A 16,152-nucleotide genomic window follows, 5' to 3' on the forward strand; every position below is an offset into this window, starting at 1 on the left:
TTCACAAAAAGCTCTACATCTAGAAATTCTATTCTCTTTGTGTCATGTTTGGTAGTAAACCGTAAGTTAACATTATTACTGTTCAAGTAATCAAAGAAACAATGCAAGTCAGCAAGCGAACCAGTCCAGATCATAAGACAGTCGTCGATATATCTGCCCCAGTATTGAATGTATTCCATCCATCTCTGTCCTCGACGGCCCCAGATCCACTCCGCCTCGAACCACCCCATAAAGAGGTTAGCGAAAGACGGAGCGAATCTGGAACCCATCGCGGTCCCAAGACGTTGTCTGTACCACTTCTGGTCGAATAAGAACACATTGTTTTTCAAGACAATATCAGTCATGCTTAGCAGCATCCCAGTGTGTTCGAAAAAATCTACTGATCTCTTGTTGAGAAAGGTTTCAATTGCCATAATGCCTAAGGAATGTTCAATATTTGAGTAGAGAGAAACCACATCAAGTGTTACCAAGTACATCCCTTCTTCCCATGTCACATCCGACATTATGTTAAGTACATGCTTAGTGTCCTGAATATAGGAGGGCAACGATTGTACATACGGTCTTAAGAATACATCTATGTACTGTGATATCTTCTCCGTGGGACCACCTATACCAGAAATAATAGGCCTCCCCGGTGGATTATCTCTGTTTTTATGAACTTTTGGCAATGTGTACAGGCAAGGAGCTTTAGGAGTCGAGACTAACAAGTAGTTATATTCATCGTTATCCAAAAGAGACAGGTCATACCACTCCTTAAGTTGGATATTAATACTCATTTTTAATTTCTCTAGGGGATTACCACTAAGTATTTCATAGTAACGTGAGTCATTAAGTTGAGTATAAACTTCTGCATTGTAATTAGTGGTGTCCATGACGACAATATTGCCGCCTTTATCCGCCATACGGATAGTGATGTCATCATTATCCCTCAAGGTCCTGAGCGCTGCCCTCTCTGAACTTGTCAGATTATCCGGTTTCCTTAAATGTCCGCTCCTAGAGCCCTTTTCAATCATCTTGTCTATGTCTAACTCCACCATTCTGTGAAAAGTATCTATTGTGTTGCCTGTACTTAATTGTGGTGTCCACTTAGACTTCATTTTCAAACCACTACTCTCACTCAAAAATCTATTAATTTCAAGATCATCAAGTAATTTCGCCATAGTAATGGGGTCTTGTTCACTTTCTGTTAGTGAAAGTAGTAGTTTGGTTGCATTCGCTCCCTCTATACTCAGATCACTCAGGGTCTGTGAATAATCAGAACTCATAGTTTTAATAGGTACATGCACGAAATGTTTCTTGATTTTCAATATCCGAACAAACTTATATACATCAATTTTAGCATGATACCAATCCGACGATATATTCGGACAGAAACCATTTACGTTTCTAATTTTCAGCGCCCCAGCATAGAGACTTATATTGCTGGATTTGGTGAGTGTAGTCTTTTACACTGCTTTTCAGTTCATATTTTGAGATTGCAGAATTTCTTATGTTTGTTCTGTCATATGGATATTTATTGCAGAACGATTGTGACAGAGGCGATAAGGTAATTCTCGTGAAGTGATCACCACGAGACTTTGGGTGAGTCACTAGCTTGTATCGTATTGTGGTTTCACGCAGGCAGCCCTAAGACGAGTCCATCACTGGTTAATTTGCATTAATGAGTATGTAGTTAGAATGATTGAGTTCCTTTTAGTGGATATACTATTTAAACTTGTGGAGTAACTTAATAAGTAGACTTCTGTTAGGAACGCAGGGAGAAGTATAACAAGCAATTGAGTATATTGTGATGTCTGTCTTTTATTCAGACATTCGCATATCTGTTGGATAGAAGAACTGAAGTTGTGAGAGAATTATATACCTATAATTTGAAGGTGAATATGAGACCTCACTCTCTCTTGTGTTATTGGCCTTAAGGGTACGCACCTTTCGTTGGGGATTTTGTTTGGGAGTAATTCTTCTTTCCTATCTTTTTCCGACCTTGAGCCCACACTTCTCTTGCACGAAATAAGTTCGGTGGTGATGGGGACTATACCTATATTTCCCGAAAGCTATTAATATGAAGGATTCTAATACAGGGATTCTGTATATTGTGTTTTTAGCCCTGAGGAAGTCTATGTGTGAAATGCACACACGACGAAACACGTGTTGGCATCTTGACCTGAATTGATGTACTGAAGATTTGCATTGGACTCTGATCAATATTGGAACATTTGGAATTAAAATCTGAAGGACAATCAAAGGACTTTTTCTTTACTATAATTTTGTGGTTTGCTGACTAATCTAAGCATCAGGATATCTGGACACTTATATATTAATTGTGTGCTCGGGGGCAATTGGGAAAATATTAGTCTGCTCAGAGTTTGACCTCAACCAACCCTCTTCGCTCAAAATACAATTTTACTTGAGAAGGCTTGCTAGATAAACAAGCACGCAGGAGAAGAGAACTCACAGAAACTATGGCTGGTTTCAAAGTAAACTTAAATAGAACGTCATGTGAAACGTTATGAACTGACAAACAGAAATAACTCACTTGCAGACATATTCGAAGAAACTGGTGAAAAAAGCACAAATCTACTCAACCCCTCTGCCCTGATATCAGATCTTAAACCTTACAAATTCAGTAAAAAATGAATATTGTTTTTTGCTTATAACTAACATGTTCACGCTTTTTTGGGCACGCACTGCAACCTGTATCAAAAAATAAATATACAAAGAACGTTGCTCTGTGTGTAAATATAACAATGCAAAGGCGCTGCTGGAAACGGTAAGCTCTGGAAGAGGTGGACGCCATATTTTAAGTGCTAAACTAGGACCACCAGAGCTAGGCTGCAGAGACTCACAGTTTTAATGTACACATTACCGCATGCAATCACAACAGATTTAGCAGTAAATTACTTATAACTGAAAGGAAATAAAAAGGCTCACCTAATTTATTTTCCTGGCGCACACGTCCACAGGCATTTCATCACCCAGTACAGCTGTTCTAAACGAAAGAGAAGAGAGACAATGAGGAAGGCGTTTGGAAAGTAATTATATGACATTCAACTCAAATCCAGTAGTCTAATGGCCTGATGAGTTTAGTGGTAGGGGAGCGGGCCGTCACGCTACTGTTACGCTACCTTACCGCCAGCCAGATTAGTTACCTCCTGGTTGGGCGGGCTGTACTTTGGTGTTGCCTCTGCGGTACCTATTAAAAAGGCACCACAATAGGAGCACCAAAGCCCGTTGCTGCACGGCATGGGCTCTGCAGTCGATGTTGTGCAGGACAGGGGGTTTTTGAGAGTTAGGAGGGAAAAAAGGACGCTCTCAGATCTAACTCCATCACCCACTTTTTTTTGTTTATTTCTCCCCTCTGCTGTGTTGCTCTTTTCCCCACAAATTCTTTATATTTTTAAGGTTTTATAAGTCTGCCCTTTACACACCCACATTCCTCCTCTAAACTTTACCCTACTTTGGATCATCAAGTATTGTTTTGCTCCACTATAAAGACTATTCTCCAACTAGGATTTACTATGGGCTCCACCAAGTGTTTTCTTAAAATATATATATTTTTTAAATCGGTAAGTCAATTAATATTAATTAATTTTTGTCATTTTTTACCCAACTCTTTAAATTAATTTAATTTTCTACTAAAAAGGCTTTATATTATTTCACTTCTTAGAAATGGGTTCATATTACGTTGTTTTTCTATAAATTCACATACTGCACGCCAAATACCGGCAACTTGAACCCTATGTGTAAATCATGGCATACTAAAAGAGTGTAATTTTTGCTGACAGCATGATCTACAGTGATCATAAACTTGCTATGAATTCGAGGCTTGTTATGCTCAACTTTCACAGCTATGATCTCACATCTCCATTTTATTATTCTTCCATAGAGACTTCAATAACTCAAATTCCTTCTTTAAGTGCCATGAAAGCAGAAGCAGTTAAAAAAAAACTTTAACAAACAAACTATGTCTAATAAGGATTATTTAACTCATGCTTTGGGTCTTAAGAGCTTTTCAAACCCCACGGCTAATTGGTTAATCATCTTTTTTGCTAATATAAGGGCAGTACGAAAGCTTTGCAAAGACCAATTTTGGCAGAATGCACCTGCTCAAAAGAGGTTCACCCACAATTTACCAATGTAAATAAGCATAAAAAATAGAAAGTAAGACGTCAAAACAAAATGAAAATGGGCAAAATACAAAGACTTCAATGGCTGGGAAGGTTCACACTTTGAGGAGTCAAAACCTTTTTGACCATTTCATTGATATCATTATGATGATGTGCGTACCTACGCACATGTTAAGAGTTAATGTGCAACAGTTAATTCAGCAGCCATGGACAAAAGGTTCAGCAAACATCTAAATAGTGATCGTATTATAAAACTAACAAATTGAAATAATGAAGGGCGAATTTGTGGTCACTACGAAGATACACAAACTAGATATTTTAGACGTGTTGATAACGGAAAAGCTATGCCTTTTTAAAGGTTATAGAAAAGGTACAAGATTGTAAATGTATGATGTGTGAATCTTTTAAAAGGTTCGATGATGTGAAATATTTCAGAGTAGAAACTAAACTTTCCCACTGTTTTCTAAAATATTAATACAAGAGGCTGTAGTTTTTACATATTAATGTAAAAGGCTGTTGTTGTAAGAGGTGGTATTAGTGAGTGTTAGCCCCGGCAGTAATTGCTGCAGTGCGGCATTCTGGCTAAAGGGATACTTTGGATCTTCTTTTGCGTAAGACCAGGTAGACTATGTGATGCTTCGCAAATAAGCCTATGCATATCCCACAAGCAAACCAGCTCAATATCATTAATTATGGAGGTTAAGGAAGGTAAGGCAGTGACTATCCTGGTCTTCTGACTCAAAATACGTATACATCTGACAAGGAATAATGATTATTTTTTATATAATCAGGTGCATTTTGCTACTAAAGCTTAAACTTTTTGTATAGCAGAGGAATCCAAAAGTCAGGCTTACTCCTTATCCTTGAATTTACAAAGACTACTCATTAATATAAACAAGCATTTACAATGCAATGGTCTCGGCAATATTATTGGTAGAGCTATTGGTATTGCTCATTATTTTTTTTTATTTTTTGTATCCCTAAATAAATGGCATTGTTATTTCTATTGGCATTAGTTTTTTTTGCATATGTGATTCCTATTGCATTAGCAGAGAGAGAGAGTGAGGTATTGAAATAGAGAGAGAGTGAGGTAGTGAGAGAGAGAGAGTTAGATAGAGAGTGAAGTAGTGAGATAGAGAGAGTGAGGTAGTGAGAGAGTGAGGTAGTGAGGGAGAGGGATGTCGCCCCTTCATGAGACCCCTCCCCTCCTATGATGTTTTTACTGGACACCTCGTGGTCCAGCAAACAGCAGACAAAAACACTAACACACACACAAAACCACCAACTGCTAAACTTCTTGTCAGAATAATGCAAGCACCTGCATAAACACCAAGGGGGTGTGGCGCCAGAAAGAAACGTGAGGGAAATTTAAAAACGAGGAACTCGAGCGGGCGGTGAAACATGAAACGGTAGAGAAGAAAAGAATGATGCTGCGATTGTTTCTTAACGGGCCATGTTAATTAGTTAGACCTGAGATGCTGGGCGCAAAGGGTCAAGCTCGCAGGACTGAGGCCACGGTTTCACTTAAAAACATGCCGAAGGGGGGCACCTGGCATCGGCTGGAGGTAAGGCTCGGCGGTCCTCGTGCAGCAGTGTTGTGGTGCAGCCCTGACCCTTTCACCCTCTCTCTGCTCCTCACCCTGCTCCTCACCCTCTTGCAGCGCCTAGCCACTCTCCAGCTCCTCGCAGCGCCTGGCTGCCTCGCATTGTTCGTGGAGGAGGCTGGCAGCCGGCTCTGCTCCCTCATACTGCTCTCCTGGCGCTGGGTGAACATTTCCACACTTTTGTAATTTGTTCACTTGTAATTTTCTCCTCATGTAACCCCACTGTTCCTATTGTGAAGCGCTCTAACACCTTCGGGTAAAGACCGCGCTATATAAAAACGCATAAAATAAAAATAAATAAATAAACCCCGGGTCTGCCACAGCTCGAGCTCTGCTGCATGCGGGGACACCCCCGCCTAAGATGCTGACGAGACGGTAGACCCCAGGAACTGCGAGACCATGGAAAGCTGTTGTTTCCATCTTGTATCCAGGACAACTTGATTGGCCAGTGGGTCGTTTAACCCTGCTCCTCACCCTGCTCCTCACCCTCTTGCAGCGCCTAGCCGCTCTCCAGCTCCTCGCAGCGCCTGGCCGCCTCGCATTGTTCGTGCGGGAGGCTGGCAGCCGGCTCTGCTCCCTCATACTGCTCTCCTGGCGCTGGGTGAACATTTCCACACTTTTGTAATGTGTTCACTTGTAATTTTCTCCTCATGTAAACCTACTTTTCCTATTGTGAAGCGCTCTAACACCTTTGGGTAAAGACTGCGCTATATAAAAACGCATAAAATAAAAATAAATAAATAAATAAACCCCAGGTCTGCCACAGCTCGAGCTATGCTGCATGCGGGGACACCCCCTCCTCAGATGCTGACAAAGAGACGGTAGACCCCAGGAACTGCGAGACCATGGAAAGCTGTTGTTTTCATCTTGTATCCAGGACAACTTGATTGGCCAGTGGGTCGTTTAAAATGTGTCTGACCATTGTGCCTATACTGTGGGATTTGTGGCTTATTTGTTTTCTGCATAAATGTTCAAACAGGCTTTCTGTACTCTCCGTAATACAGTCCGTGCATTGCAGCACCCTGGACTAGCCAGTACTCGTTTTCCTTATTCGTTGTTTCCTAGGAGTGGCTGGTGTAAGTGTGCCAGCGGGTGCAGGGCCAAGGGTTGCACAAGCATTGTGCACTAGGTTTCCTAATTCCCAATGCATCCCGCATATGCCTTTAGGCTGTGAAAGCAGGTATTGTTTACATGATTCACTTTCATAGGAACTGCGATCAAATGTGGCTCCTAAGCTGCAACGTGACTAAAGTGGGTAACATAACACCCGTTGCCACTGCCTGCAGCCCACGCACAGACCCCGGCAGGGAAGCCGCACACTTGAGCTGGGACAGAGGCAAGGGGCGTGCGGGAAGCTCCAGCCGGGACAGAGCTGGCAAAGAGGAGGCGGCGCGAGCGGTCCACAGGTTCCAGACTGGAGTCCACCGGAGTGAGAAGAGCGCTCTCCGAGGCGGCTCCACGTTCTCCTCAGTGAACTCCTCCTGCGTGCCGCAGCTCTTGGGGCCAAGAGCACTGTCGGAACCGGGCGGGACACGGACAGCGGGAGGGAGCGGGAAAAAAGACGGCAGGAACCGGGCGGGACACGGACAGCGGGAGGGGGCGGGAAAAAAAGACGGCGGGAACCGGGCGGGACACTGACAGCGGGAGGGGGCGGGGAAAAAGACGGCGGGAACGACGAAAGCGAGCGTGAGCAGCCTACCTCAACCTTACCAGCAGCAAAATGGCGGCATCAAGCTTCCGGATTTTTTCGGATTGGGGGTGTGTTCGGTGTTCTCAGAATGGGCGTGGCCTAAAAGTGGAAAGAAGAACACCGAACACACCTCCAAATCCGAAAAGGACAGAGCCTATTCGGAGGGACGGCTCTCTCCTCCAATGGCTGGCCTCCGTTTAGGAAGCCAGCCAATGGGAGAGAGGCAAAAACAGAGGTGGGACAAATAGTCCATACTAAGCAACATTAAATCTCGGTACTTCCGGTTCTGCCTTCGGCAGACCGGATATTACCTCGACCTAAAAAGTAAATTGTATGCATTCCCTACTAACCGGATTGAATCCAATGGGTCTTGGGCAGTAGGATGGAGACACATGCTTAAGTCAATTCACCTCATGTATTATTTTCAATTATCCCAAAAAGTATTACATAAGCAACTGGAATTATGCAATTATGTGGAGGCAGCATTGTTTGCATAATTGTGGATTCACCACAGTTGCAACATTAGCTACCTTATGCTGGAAAAACTGCAGACTAAAAAAATTATTTCCAGCTCAAACGGGTCAGTTAACAAGGCATTGTGTCCTCATTCCCTGTAGTCTGAGCTAGTGTCTGGAATGCTGAGAGTGAATAATGTTTAAGAGTGGAGGTTAGGAGATCGGTACGGTTGGAGGGACAATGGAGGCCTGACTGGACTACCAGCTGTTGATCAAATCTAAAGGCCTAACTTGAAATAAAGAATTTACCACCCTAACCGAATGGCTCCAAACTCTTGTTTGAAGACCCAGCAATAACTACTACAGTTACTAAAAAAAAGCATCAATCATGGCGCTAGGCAGAGGCAGACACTTTGCAAAGGTAACTGCTCAACATTTATTTGCCAATTACTAAATTCAAGTGTGTATGACGAATCTTAGAGAGATACCAAAGAGGTGTTAATGGAGCAAAAATTAGATTAAAATGTTGTTCCGTGCAATAATGTTTTAAATTGAAAAAAATATTTTAGCAACACTGCAATAGAATGCGCTGGATTATGCCGCATAATTGGCCTTTTCTAGGAAGATAATTTATGCATTATGTTGCCCTCCGTTATGGCATAGTTCCAGAGGCCCTGGTTATCTTGCATTTACTTTTTGGCCCATTTTAAGGGGTGACAGCCAGAAACATTAAGACAATCTCGTCATTTTTAAAAGGACAGTGACCATGAAGGCCTCCTACAGTATCTCTCGGGCGTGGAAGGTTAGTGAAATGTTCAGATTCAGACCTTTGCCGGATAACATTGCAGTATAGGTTTTCGTACAGAAGGACATGTTTACTAGACTTCTAAAAAAAAAACAAAAAACAAACAACTCATTGAACAAAATTAAAATATATAAACATGATAAGCTATTTTTATAATCATGCCCTCTTTTGTACGCCTGCCTGGGTTAGATGTTTTAAGTATGCACTTCTTTACACAGGCTCTGGCATGCTCGCTATATTAAGTAACTGATTTTATAGCATTTGGCAAACACCTAGGTTTCAAGTGACATTTACCAGTGACTCCTTTTAACCGCAGGCAACTAGCTCTTTTTATATGATGCACACATTCATCCTTTTGTGTCTTATGGAACCTGTGGAAACATCCCCCAGGCGTGGTTGGTAAAATTAACAATGAGAAAAAAAGACAGGATAATTACTGTGGAGCCATCCTCTTCAGTTAAGCTACTGTGTACCGTATTTTCAATGAAGAGCGCACGCGGCCGCGGCAAAGCAAGTTGACGTGTAATTTTTCTGTCTTTCAATATATGTTCAAAGCCCACCCAAGGCTCTAAGCCTGCCCATTGCTCTAGTATCTTAACTTACCTCTCAGCAGAGTCCTTGAAATTTACTGACCGTTTGCAAAACTAACATGTCATCTGTCTTTTAGTTTTGCTTCCATCTTTGCTGTTACAACATACATGATGTGTGTAATTGTTATTATAGAAACCCTTACAACTAATTATTGTTTTGCACCATGAATAAAAGTGTCGCTTTAAAAAGAAAGTGAAGGAAATCTGCTGAGCATGTTGAGAATTACCCTAAACTAATTTCAGCCTGAAGCACTTGGACCCACAAGGTGCACAGCATGACTGGATTTGGTTAAGTGCGGGAAGCCATGCAGCTTTTCTTTTCATCACTGAACCTACTCCCTCAGAGGCTCGTGCAGGATGTTTTAGGAAAAGCCATAGCTCCCCTGGCTGATGCAAATAATTCTAAAACGTTAAATGAGTCCTTTAAAATATAATGCTGGAAGCTCAGGCCAGCAGATTGTCGTCTGCTCCTGAGCTGCACCAGCCGTGGGCAAACACAATCTGAGGAAAAGATTGAAAAGAGCCGAGATGTACTGAGGGAAGTCACATTTGCAATATAACACCATGGTGTAAACGCATACCGTAAGGGTGCCGCATGAACCCCTAGGCACCAGCCCCGCTATGCAGTATTCAGATAGGAGACAATCATGAATCTGGTGGATATGGCAGAGCACATGGCATCTGAAGGCTGCAACAACATATTTCAAGAGTCTCCCTCAAACCCCAATAAGATTACTGGTGTTTCCACACAACTGAGCTCCAAGGGCCAGAAGGGCACTACACAACTTGCAACAAGGGCAAAAAGAAAGGGCAAGCTATAAAACTCAGACTTGTTCAAACATAGGAGGGATGTAGACTCCACCTTGAAGAGATCAAGCTGTCCAACAAATGACCTTACGATAGTACACTATAAGACGGAACTTTGACCATCAACAAACTCAGCCTGAAAATGCCCGCAAAGGTGCACCACAAAAAAAAAAAAGCAAAACAATAAGTGCAAATGGTGTTTAAGCACAATGAAGAAATATTTCTCAGAGAGATGTTGATGGTCTTCTTTTAATCTTTATTTTCAGTTAGCAGTAAAACATATACAGCCGACGCGTTTCGTCCCAAGCTGGGACTTCTTCATGGCTTTTAATTTATGATACGTCGCTTATGGAGAGAATATGAGAGGAACCGGGGTCCAAGGGTCGCCTTCCCGGATACTGTAATCCTGTTGTTTATTAATTCATTCCAATGTTGATTTAACAAAGATGGACTGTAAGCATGCTAATGAGCGATGAAGGCAGTGCTTATCAGGGTTCCTGGGTGGTAAAAACGGTCTTGTCACATTAATATTGTCGCTGTGGGTGTTTCGTCGGGACGAGGGCTGTGGATGGGCGCCGGCCGTTTTACCAGGAACGGCCTGCTGGAACACAGTGCCTACTCCCTCCTCCCTTGGACAAATAGGACCTTCAGTCCACCACTAGTTTCATAATTTACTCAGTTGACGGCTTAAGACAGACACAATATTAATGTGACAAGACCGTTTTTACCACCCAGGAACCCGGATAAGCACTGCCTTCATCGCTCATTAGCATGCTTACAGTCCATCTTTGTTAAATCAACATTGGAATGAATTAATAAACAACAGGATTACAGTATCCGGGAAGGCGACCCTTGGACCCCGGTTCCTCTCATATTCTCTCCATAAGCGACGTATCATAAATTCAAAGCCCTGAAGAAGTCCCAGCTTGGGACGAAACGCGTCGGCTGTATATGTTTTATTGCTAACTGAAAATAAAGATTAAAAGAAGACCATCAACATCTCTCTGAGAAATATTTCTTCATTGTGCTTGAACACCATTTGCACTTATTGTTTTGCTTTTTTTTTTTTTGTGGTGCACCTTTGCGGTTGTTTTATCTGTACTAAAATTCCCTAGGGATTAGGCACAGTGATGATGGGTGCCATTCAGTGTGCACACAATCCCCTTAATTAATTCAAGGGTCAACGAACATCACGGGGAGAAAGTTAGTCAGGTGCTGACTCTAGGAAGGGTCCATCATTATATTCTGTTCTCAGCCTGAAAATGCAATTAACTAGCTACTCAGTCATCTAACAGCACCTTCTCCCATCAGCTAATCACCCATGTCTACATGTGCTAGGCAATGAACACTCAATCTAACTAAAAAAATACAGAAGAAATTTGGCACTGACCTCCAGTCTCACTCAGTCAAATAGATTCCAATTCCTTCAAACTGACACATTGACCCTTATTTATGATCACACAATTTCACAAACCAGAATAAGGCTGGGGACTTCAGAGGAAATGTGGGAAAAGTAATAGCTCGGACTACTGAAAGCAAATGGAAAGCCTTACCAATTATAGATTGTGGGCTACACAATTGCTGATACCAGTTACAACAATACCATGCATGTATCATTTGTATCCCCCTGTTTCATAAAATTGCCAGAATTAAAAAAAACATTAACCACCACTGAGGGTATAACTGAGGACCTCAAACAGAATCTCAGGGTCCCAACGGTCTCTAGCAAGCTGGATATGCAGGAGACCACCATAGAAAAGGCCACATGGCTTGGAACAAGCATGGGGGGAGGCACGTACCACATTTCTATGTTACTCAGCCAACTATCATTTATTAGGCTGTAACGAGAATTGACAAGTTGGAAAAAGGGTGAAGTTTAGACATAGATGTTTGATTTGGATATTTTACTAGATAAAGGCAAGCAATTATTGTAGACTATATTCCTGCAAATCCAGAAGAGCACAAGCAGACCACGGTGCAGGCACCAAGGACATTTACTCTACCGAAGAAATGAAACTGAATTCTAGATCGGTAAAGAGATTCTTAGCCGTGTCATAAGAGCCACAATCATGGAGGAGCACCTACTACTAGTAGCATGAAATAAACAGCTTCTGGGCTTTGGAAATGGCTTTTTGCTTCCCTGGCTTGAGCTAAAACCAACATAGAGGGATGGCTCTACTACGGACCGGACAAAGGCTTCCTAGTAGAAAAAAACAGGCCATAAAGAACCCTGCCAAATTATTCAGAGCACAATCCGATGGGAAATTAAACTGCATATAAAGCCTATCTTGACCCTTCTGTGAAGATCAGAAATGAGGCTCAATACACAAAGACCCCATTATCTTTTTTACATAACATTCATGTTGCAGAGAGCATGTTCAAGAGACTTGATATTCATTGATACACACCACTATGATGCTCATGTTATCAAGCAGCTGGGATCAGATCTAAGCAGTAACCAGGAGTCAAGTACTAGCCCTGCACTGGTGCATCATACCACTGAGTCATCAAACTCTTCAGATGCCTTGAAGTTTTTCAAATTGGATGCATCAACTTCTTGTGCATTGTTATGTTAGGCTATATGTATTTGTATAGTGCACTATCATCTGGGTGGTTATCCTGACACGGAACACATGAGTAGGAGTAGTCTCTTCTGGCCAATGACAAGGTAGTGGGAAGGATACGAAGAGCCAGGTCTTCAGCTTCTTGCGGAATTCTAGACCTGGGGAGGTGACTCTTGATGTGCGGTGGCAGGTCATTCCAGGCTTTGGGGAGCAATGTAGGAGAAAGCTCGACTGCCGGATCAGGTTCTGCATTTGCGTGGAATGTGGCGTCTAGACACCGGCTGTATGGAGGTCTATGGTGGGTTTGCGAAATAGGATGTGGTTGTTGACCTCATTATGTACAACACAGTCAAAAGAGCGAGAGAGCAAAAGGGAACAAGACTTTCAATTACATTGTAAAGTAGGCGTCTCATCTATGTATGAAGTATCTTTCTCAGAACTATTAACTGCCTTTCTTCACCCACAGCGGTTACTTGCTACCGAGATCTTTGTGCTACAAAAACAGAGGGATACCAGTTTGGTGTAATGGGAAAACATTGATTATCTTCTCAAAAGTCTGCTTCTTCTGGCTGGGTTACAACTAACAAAATAGTAATGTTTAGTATTTTTTTCATTTTGTTTTCTAGAGATATAAACTGAGATTCACAATGTTCAATGCCAAGACATGAAGTAAAAGCAAGCATTGGCAAAGCCAATAGATCTAGCTTTTCGTAAGGGAAATTTTTGGTGATAGTTGGGCAGCTGTCTGAGGTGCAGCTGTCCACAAAACAAACCCACATTGAAGCAGCATCTTGGGCTACAACCCTAACGAAGCTGGGAAATGGGTGAACATACTGTATTAGATAATGTAGGTAGCACCTCCACAGAAGAGAGTAATAAATATTAGTAAGAAGATAAAGTTTGCATTGTAATTGGTGAGCTTAAACATCATGCACAGCAAAATATAGCACAGCAGATATTTGTGTTCTAGCAGCCATCCAGTCCCATTCATCCCTGAGATAATGTGCCCCAACACTAGAAGGAATTTTGTATCGTTGATAAAAAATATGGCGGGATTTTGGTACCTAAAACGGTGATTGAAATAAAGCGGCTATATATAGTGGAATAGCATTAAAAGTTAACTATGTGCGTCCATACATATATTAGCAAAACAGATTTTAAAGTGTTATACATTTATAATGGAAGAAGTAGCAATGAAAGGGTGTTTGTTTTAATTGGATGGTAATACGTTGTTACAGTAAGGTTTGGGCTAAGGAATTGAGGTAGTGAATGCTTTAAAGTACGTGTTAAATAGTCAGTGTTGGTGGAAAGTGCATGTGGACAAAGTACATTTAAGGAAGGGTGGTTGTAAGTAGCTAGACAATTTTAGGGATTGTTTAAAAACAATGCGGCAAAAGCAGTGGAACATAGGTAAATGGCAATTATTCTAGAATATTAGTCATTTCAACCAGCGCCGCCTCAGTGTTGTATGAGACAGACCTGAGGCTATCAGGGAGTGCCTAGATGGAGGCGGCAGGGCGGCTCTGATTTTGTTGGACCTCTCTGCCGCCTTCAATACGGTGCCCCATCAGCTTCTTCTTGCCCGGCAGTCATCCATTGGTATTACCGGCCCTGCTCTGGAATGGATAGCATCGTTCCTGGACAACCGTACTCAGCAGGTCTGGGTGCCCCCCCCTATTCGTCCTCTGTCAGGAAACTCTCCACTGGAGTACCTCAGGGGTCAACTTTAAGCCCTTTGCTGTTTAACATCTATCTGACCCCCTTGATCTTTTTAGCGGAGGAACTGGGTGTGAAAATTATAGCCTATGCGGATGACACCCAATTGCTATTTACTTGGCGGGGCTTGGACCTGGATACCAAGACCGCTCAGACCGGTCTCTCGTCGGTTTTCCGATGGCTTGCATTTGCCCAACTTAAGGGCAACGAGGAAAAATCTGAGGTACTCCTCTATGGTCAGTTCTCTTCCACCTTTAGAGAAGAACAATTGTTAATTACCTGTAAACAGGTGGTTCTCCAGTATTGGTGTCTTTCATAGATTCACATGCTTGAATATCCCCCGTCGTCGGAGTGGGAGTCCCACGGTAAATAAAATAGCAATAATATATACTATATATATATAAATATGTAACATAAAACCTGAAATATGTAATAGAAAAAAGGCATAAGAAGCCTACACATATTTCTACATAGGAATGCATGGAAAAGGAAAAAAAACATTTGCAGTCTATCATTGTCATTATGTTGGTCCAAACTACAGCCAATCAGGCGCCAGCAACCCTCTAGAACCTTCTCCTCAGAGCTCAGCACCTCAGATTTTCGTAGCACAAGAGTGACCACAGAGTCTATGAGGAGAAGAGAGCCTCTGAGGGGAGGAGGGTGGGTCGCATGTGAATCTATGAAAGACACCAATACTGGAGAACCACCTGTTTACAGGTAGGTAACAATTGTTCTTCTCCAGTATTAGGGGTGTCTTTCATAGATTCACATGCTTGAATAGAATAGATAGCAGTACCCTCCTTAGAGCTGAGATTGCAAAGTACATCCTCAAAAGTTGAAGACCATAATATACAGCTGAAAAGCATATAGCAATCACAGAAAGAAATGGAGGAGGGATCAGAGGCTCACCTTATTGAAAAAGATGACGAAGCACTGCTTGCCCCACTGCGGTATCCGCTTCGTTGACAGCTTCCAAACAATAATGTCTGGTAAAGGTGTGCCTGCTGGACCATGTCGCTGCTCGACAAATCTGGTGTAGAGGCACCCCAGCAAACAACGCAGTGGACGATGCCATCGCTCTTGTAGAATGTGCCTTAACTGGACTCGGTAAAGGCCTGCCAGCCTGCTGATGACAAAATGATATGGCTGCAGAGAGCCATCGTGCCACTGTCTGTTTAGTCACTGAATGCCCTTTTCGCAACAGTCCATATGCTATAAATAGCTGATCAGATTTACGGAAAGGGGCTGTTCTGGAAATGTAGAATTTTAGACAACGTTTTATGTCTAAAGAATGTGCTCGTCCTAGCTGTATATTTCCATAGGCAATAAACAGTTGATCGAATTTGATAATGACAGAGGTCCTTGCAAATAGAAATTTAAAACATCTTCTGATGTCAAGAGTATGTAAATGCCCTCTCCGCAGGGGATTGTGGATTAGGAAAAACGTCTTTAAGATAACTGGTTCTTTCAGGTGAAAATCCGAAGGCACCTTTAGGCATACCCCTTGTACGTAGCACTACAGAATTGGGCGTGAATCGTAAGAAAGGTGAATTGACAATGAGAGCTTGAACATCACAGACTCTTCTAGATGAAGTTAATGCTAACAAAGAGAAAAAACGTTGCATGTTAGGAAATTGAAATACATCCTAAAAATTGGCTCAACTGGGTGGCGCATGAGCTGCGCTAATACTACATTATAATGCCATGATGGAGGCGGACGACGTACAGGAGGAAACATTCTGAGTAGTCCCTTAAAGAACTGTAGTATTCCGGAAGAATAAAGAGAGATGGACCCAT

The 16,152-nt window shown here is 42.3% G+C and overlaps 1 protein-coding gene across 2 annotated transcripts in view; it reads right to left on the reverse strand.

Annotated features, from left to right (window-relative positions):
• PKIG (cAMP-dependent protein kinase inhibitor gamma) overlaps positions 1-16,152 on the reverse strand; it is a 572,021-nt gene that overhangs the window by 106,338 nt on the left and 449,531 nt on the right. For both annotated transcript variants that reach the window (XM_086932556.1, XM_086932555.1), the window contains one exon: positions 2,929-2,986. The gene's annotated coding sequence lies outside the window, so the exon portion shown is untranslated. The remainder of the gene's footprint in view (positions 1-2,928; positions 2,987-16,152) is intronic.

This window comes from Lissotriton vulgaris, chromosome 7 (genome assembly GCF_964263255.1).
Source record: "Lissotriton vulgaris chromosome 7, aLisVul1.2, whole genome shotgun sequence".
NCBI classification, from domain to species: Eukaryota; Metazoa; Chordata; class Amphibia; order Caudata; family Salamandridae; genus Lissotriton; species Lissotriton vulgaris.